The following is a 7,089-nucleotide window of genomic DNA, read 5'->3' on the forward strand; positions in this document are numbered from 1 at the left end:
CTCTATTAGCTTATGAGATGATATAGCAGTTGTTTGGCTATAGGTGGGCCTTGGACAACTGTAGATAAAGCTAAAAAAAATTAATCTACAAAATTCTTCCTCCCTCTCTCTCTCTCTCTCTCTCTCTTTCACATAGGGAAATGATGCCATTTCTAGTTTTCACCATGTCCCTACCCTACAAAGCCTGAAAAGTTTTTTGTTTTTTTATGTTTTGTTTTTGCTTTTGTTTTTTGTTTTGTTTTTGTTTTTTGTTTTTGTTTTTGTTTTGTTTTTGTTTTTTTGTTTTTTGTTTTTTGTTTTTTGTTTTTTGTTTTTTTGTTTTTTGGTTTTTTGGTTTTTTTTGTTGTTTTGTTGTTTTGTTTTTTTGTTTTGTTTTCTTTTTTTTCACTCGGAATCTACCTCATAGAGGCTTTTAGTTTTAGGGTTTGTCCTAGGTGTCTCAAAGGAGTTTTTCACGCAAGAGTTTATTTATTTGTTATTTTTTTCTATTCTTTTATTTTTCTTAGTCATTGGATGGATTGGGAGTATTCCTACTCTCAAACACATTAAAGTTCTATCTCCTAATTGTGTGGATGGATAAATATTTTGATAAAGGTCTCTTATATATCTTAATCTTGAAACCATTTACTAGTGGTGGAATTTTCTCTTCATCAATATAAGTTATGACCTACATAGAACAATTATCATAACATTCTTCCACCAAGTATGGCCCTAAACACTTGGTCATGAATTTTCCCTTGAAATATTTAAATTTGGATTCATAAGGAAAGGCCCAATCACCTTTCTTGAAGTCATTAGTTCTATTAAATCTATATTTCCATATTTTTATTAGCATCTGGACCATCTCAATGGAAAGAGATCTTACAACCTATGTTATTCTATCCCGTTGTTGTCTTCTTTCTTCCAGAGCACTTGTCAAATCTATTTCTAGTTTTGAAGCCATCCTTAGTGTGGTGGGATCAAACTCAATGGGAATCATGTCCTCCTTTCCAAAGACCAATTGATAGGGGGTTAAACTTGTAGTAGTCTTCTAAGTAGTGTTGGAGGCCCTTGCTACTTTATTAAGTTTGTCAACCCAATCCTTCCTACTCATGTTGATTATTTTTCAGGATGTTTTCCAATTCTTTGTTTAAAAACTCAACTTGTCCATTAGCCTTAAAATGATATGGAGTATCCATCCTGCAATGGATGTGATGTTTCTCCATAATCCTTTTAATTGGGTTAGAAGTGAATCGGGTCCCTTGATCTGTGCCTATTTTCATTGGAAATCCATACTTGTAAAAAATGTTTTATCTAAAAAGCTTAGCTACCTTTTTCTTTATGACTACCTTGACTTCCCTTGCTTTAGCCCATTTAGTGAAATAGTTAGTACATACAATTATGTACATCTTCTCTCCTAATGGAGGATCCTTATGTCCTATGAATTCCATCCCCCATTTATCAAATTGTTCAAAAGAAATTTGTGAATGTAAAGGAATTTCATTTCTTCTAGTAGGATTTCCCATTCTTTGACATTCATCGAAATGAGAAGTGTATTGATGGTAGCTAGATTGTATGATTTTGTGAGTTGTTCTTTTGGCTGAAAAATTCCTTCCATGGGTCACATCTTTTTGTTTCTGAAGTACATAGAGATGTTCGATGATTTCCACCTTGCTAGGATCTGTCTCAATCCCCTTAGAGGATAGGTAATGTCCTAGGACAACCCCCTTACTTATCAGAAACTAGAATTTTCCATGACTCAGAGTAAGATTCATCTCTTCACACCTACGAAGAAATTTAATAAGATTGGATGATAGATTTTTGAAAAGTGCTTCTATAAGCTGTAAATTCATCCATATAGATCTTTACTACATCATGAACAATATCATAAAATATACTTAGTACAACCCTTAGGAAAGTGACAAGGGCATTGTCTAGGCCAAAGGGAAGAAATTTATAATCAAATGCCCCCCGAGGTGCAAGTGAGTGTGGTCTTATCTTGATCTTTTGAGTTTATTTGAATTTGGTTATGACCACTAAATCCATATAGAAATGAGAATAATTTATTGCCTACCAAAACATTTAGGACTTCATCATTGAAAGGTAAAGGGAAGGGATATTTTCTAGTGGATTTATTTAAATCCTAATATTCCACACATATTCTCCACTTTCCATTATTTTTGGGAACAATAACTAAAGGAGACACCCACTCACTATTAGAAATAGGATAAATGAACCCAACATACAAGAGTTTTTGTAATTCTTCCTTGACAATATATTTTAGTTTAAGGTTCATCCTTATTTAAGGTTGGTGAATCCAATTGTGACCTTATTTAATGTAAATGTCATGTGTGTAAATAGATAGATGAGTCCCCTTCATTTCCTTATAATCCTAGGAAAAAACATAAATGTGCTTTCCCAAAGCAATGACCACCTCTTGTTCTTAATTAGCAGTAAGGGAAGTGTTTATTTTTAGCAGTTTTGAGGGGCATATTTCATGTTTACTATTCTATTTGTCAGATTCAATAATGAATAATTATACCCAATCAATGTACCTTGATTTTGTATGTTGCCTTATGGATTGATCATAATTTATGCCATTAATTTGTGTAACGACAAGATACTTATTTTGCAAAAAAATGTCGATAAAATCATCTTGATCAACTTGCTTTTTGCTAAGGGATTTTTCAATGGTAGGCATAAGATGAGGAGAGGATGGAATTATATTCTTATTCATATTCCACTTAGATAGGAAATATCCTCAACCATAGATTGAGAAGGAATATACATGTGGCATGTTGGGTGTGTGTTATATTATTTCCACGACTAGTTGCACGCGTGAGGGGTTTTAGGGGGGCAGTAGCCCCCTTGTACGGAGTCTGGGGCAGCCCCTCAAGAAATATTTTTGGACCCTATATTAGGTGGGCGGACCTACCTATGGTTTTGTGCATGGGTTTTGCACATGATCTTGGGCATGATGGTTTTCTGCCCATGGTATTTTGTAGATCCGGTCAAGGGAAATATAGTTATGTTCTAATCCAAGCTTAATGGATTGGGGTTTATGAATGATTCGACATGGATATATATGTATTAAAAAATTGAAAGGAACACAATGAAAAATCAATTTGGTAGCCCCAGTTTTAGGATCCAGGGGAAATCTCTGTGTATTTTTTTATATTCTCGTCATTGTTTATTTTATGTTTTTAGAATTCTTCTATAGGTAATTTCTGTATAGGGTTTAAACCTACATGACAACCCTTTCATTTTACCCCCATTTTTGTAAATATGACTGTGTAATGCCATTGTGGTCACATGATCCATGATTAGCTAATAGAATGTATATTTGAAACACTTAAAATTAATTTATGTTTTATCTGACTAAAGGAGGGGTCAACTTATAGATCCATTGTCTAAGGAACTAGTTTGTGTGCCTTGAAAGACATAGTCTTTAACATTATGGTGAACTACCATTGCAGGATACTCAAGCTACTTCATGGTAGAGAATTGATGAGATATGAATAGGGAGAGAAAATGTTGAAAAAAATTGATGAGACATGATTGGGGTGGTAGGGAAAGAGGATGGTTCCTATGCCCCCGTTATGGATCAAGGAGATAAGCCGAGAAACCCCTTAGAAATGAAACAAGAGGTTGTAGAGAGGACATATAGCGAAAGACTAGAGAAGGAGAGGATAAGTTCACAATGGAGAATCTCTCTTGCTCTCTCTCGTTTCTTGGTTATTCTTGGTTGGCTCCCTTTCTCACTAGAAAAGGAAGGGAACTTGCTATTGATCATGGAGTGTGTGTAGTTGTTGGAACATAGTAGTATAAGACAAAATGGTGTTGGAGTTTATTGCAGATACCTATGCATAAATTAGACCCTTGTGAATTTGGTGTAATCCATGTGAATTATGTGAGGCCATTGGATGATGTTGTCTAAGCTTGTGTGGTTAGTGGGAGGCTCAATGGATGACTGAATCACTATGGTGCTTTATTTATAGTTGATAAACCACTTGGATAGGAAATTATAGGTCATTATGATGCTTACTACTAGAGGGAATTTGGTAAACTACCTGGAAAATGGAATAGAAACCCCTGTGGTGCTTGCTGTGAAACACAACTGATAACCCACATGGATAATGGATTCCAAATCTTGGACTGAGAAATTCCCCATATGGACCTTGGGTGAATCCTTGTGAATGAACTCAGAACAATGAGTGGGTTATTGTGGTTCTTACTTCTAGATGGAAGTTGATAAACCACCTAGACAGTGGACTCCATTTTCTGAGAGTATAAGTAAGCCTTTAGAGTGAATTTTCCTAAGTAAGAATATCCTCAGAAATTGGATCCAACTCAAGGGTGGTCAACTGAAAGAAAGTTTCAGTGTAGCTAGCTTCTGTTTGGGTGGAGAGTGGAAGTACCTCCTTCAGTTTCCAACCAATTTGAGATACACAGATAAGTGCATTCCATGTATATGTTTGAGTTATTAACTATGAAATTCCGTGCTATACCTATGTATGGTATGAGATATTGTATGTTTCTGAATGTTAATGAATGCCTGGACTATGTTGATCATTGTTTAGTTCATGATTGATGTGAGAAACCATTTATTTATGCTCTCTTAATTGTTAGCAATGGGTTATGACTGTGACAATCCTTTTTTGATAAATCCCTCTTGTAAACAATTGTGAATAATGATTTTGTAATTAAATAGTGAAAAAAATAAAATAAAGAGGATTGGCTAAGATCAAGGGACACTAGATCAGAGTTGAGGAGGAATTTGCTTGGCAAGTTGAGAAAACTACTCATTAATAGAAGCCAAGGTATGACTAGTAAATTTTAAATTAAACTAATTGCGTATTTACAAAGATGGAGGAAATGTATGGGATTTCCCAAGGGAGTACAATTTCATACTTCTCTTAAGAAATTCCACAAGCATAAAGGCCTGCGTATTAAAGAGAGAGAGAGAGTAATGTTGGCATGAAGGATTAATCAACCAAAACAAACAAAAATAGAAAAAAGGGAGGAGGTCTAACAACATAAAGAGAAGGGGAAGGAGGAGTTTGCTTAGAAAAAAAAGTGCAAGAAGCATTCAAAGTGCAATGTGGAGAGGAAAAAGAGTCTTCATAGGACAACCTAGGCTATGGGTATAGATAGTGATCATGGATAACGTTTGTTTAGGTGAAGGATTAGAGACCTTTGGACTCCCCGTTTTTGGTGGAGACTTTGTTTCCTTTGGATTCCTGGATGCAATGAATGTCAGTGTGCTTTGGATTCCCGGTTTGGGGTGGAGACACTAAAGCCACTATTGTTTGATTAAAAAGGTGGAGATGGTTTAGTCTCTGGATTCCTTGTATCCGAGGGTGGATATGGTGATATCTTTGGATTCCTTGCATTAGGTGGTGGGTGGAGATGATGTGATCTCTTGATTCCTAGTTTCATTTGACTGTCTTAGTTATTTCCTTGAGCACTCCTCCTCAAGATTTGAATTTAACTTGGTTTTGATTGATTGTAAATAAGCCTACAATGCAGTTAATCTAAGTTTGGGTGGAGAGTTGAAGTCCCAATCTCAGTTTCCAGGCTCATCTATAATAAAAGATAAGAGGTTTTGCTTATGTTGTTGTGAATGTCATTCCACTATTATGTTACGTTTCTATTATATGAAATGTGTGGTTATTGGAAATACTCTTATTCTCTATGTAAATAATATGAATGGTTGAATGATAAATGTGCATATGTGGGAGGATTGATGCTCCTTGTAATTTTTGTCATGCTTATCATAAATGATTATAATTTCCTGAGTGGTTCTTATGCTTTAAAATAATGACTTTGTTAATTATATAATGCATATGCTTGAGTGCCACTATTAATTAACTGGAGGCCAGGATGGTTATTAAGGCTCTAAATCCACAACTGGGCCAATAATTTCATTACAATAGTGAGTGAAGGAAGGTAGGGAAACTACACACGAGTGAGAAAGCCAACGAGTTTCTCTATTATATTGAAATATATGAGATATAACCATAACTATCTAAGTGTGGAGAGAAACTTGACAGAGGGGAAAAATATTACAAGTGTTGAGAAAAATCAATGTTAAAGCTTAGGAGAGAGCACGACTTGAAAAACCTAAGAAAAAATTATAACAAGAAAACTTACAAAAACAACATAAAGTTAAGTGGGGCACATATGTTAATTTTTCTTAGGGCTATATTGTTCTTTGCTTTAGATAATTGCATTTCATTATTTACACATTGAATTCAACCCACAACATCATTACATTATTCAACAACATATCAAATTATGTAGAAAGAACAATATCATCATCAATGCAAGGGAAGATAAAGGAACAATAGAAGAAAATCATTCACACATAGAGACACCAGGGTTTGTCGAAGACCAAGGAAAAATTGCATAAGTTCCTCGTTTGGTTCTGAAAGCAGTCTTTAGCCTACCATTTGGGTGGACTATGATTTGATTATATCCTGAGAAACCATCAAGGAAAGACATAAGTTCGGAACCAACAATTGGTCGTAAAATCTGTTCCATAGTGGGTAGAGGGAAATTATCCTTTTAACTGGCCTTATTAATATTCCTAAAATCTATACAAATGTTGATATCACCGTTTTACTTCCTAATATGTACCAAGCTGGAAACCCATCTTGAATGCCTAACAAGAAAAATTATTTTAGCCTTAAGGAGTTTATTCAATTCCATTTTTATTTGATTTCCAACGTTTGAATGAATTTTCCTTAATTTTTGTTGGACAGGTTCATCATTGGAAGTCATCGGAATTGTATGTTGAATGATGGAAGAGTCAAATGTTTTGATATCTTTGTAACTCCAAGAAAATATATCCTTATATTTTTTTTAAAAATGAATGAAGGATAATATTTCTTCATACGAGATACCAAGTCCTAAATTGATGTTCTGAGGTTTAAGATATGTCCCAAGGTTTATTAATTCAAATCTCAAAGTTGAACTCTGTAGTTTTGAATTAGAAAATCTTTTAAATCTGTCTTTTATGTCATAGAGATCCTCAAGTTTTACTACAGATTTCGGTATGGGATTATCATCAATTTTCTATTTTAATTTATCATCGTGTTCATCCTCATC

The sequence above is a fragment of the Pinus tabuliformis genome, chromosome J, assembly GCF_031772625.1.
Source record: "Pinus tabuliformis cultivar Carrire ecotype Pingquan chromosome J, CPIR1, whole genome shotgun sequence".
In the NCBI taxonomy this organism is placed as follows: Eukaryota; Viridiplantae; Streptophyta; class Pinopsida; order Pinales; family Pinaceae; genus Pinus; species Pinus tabuliformis.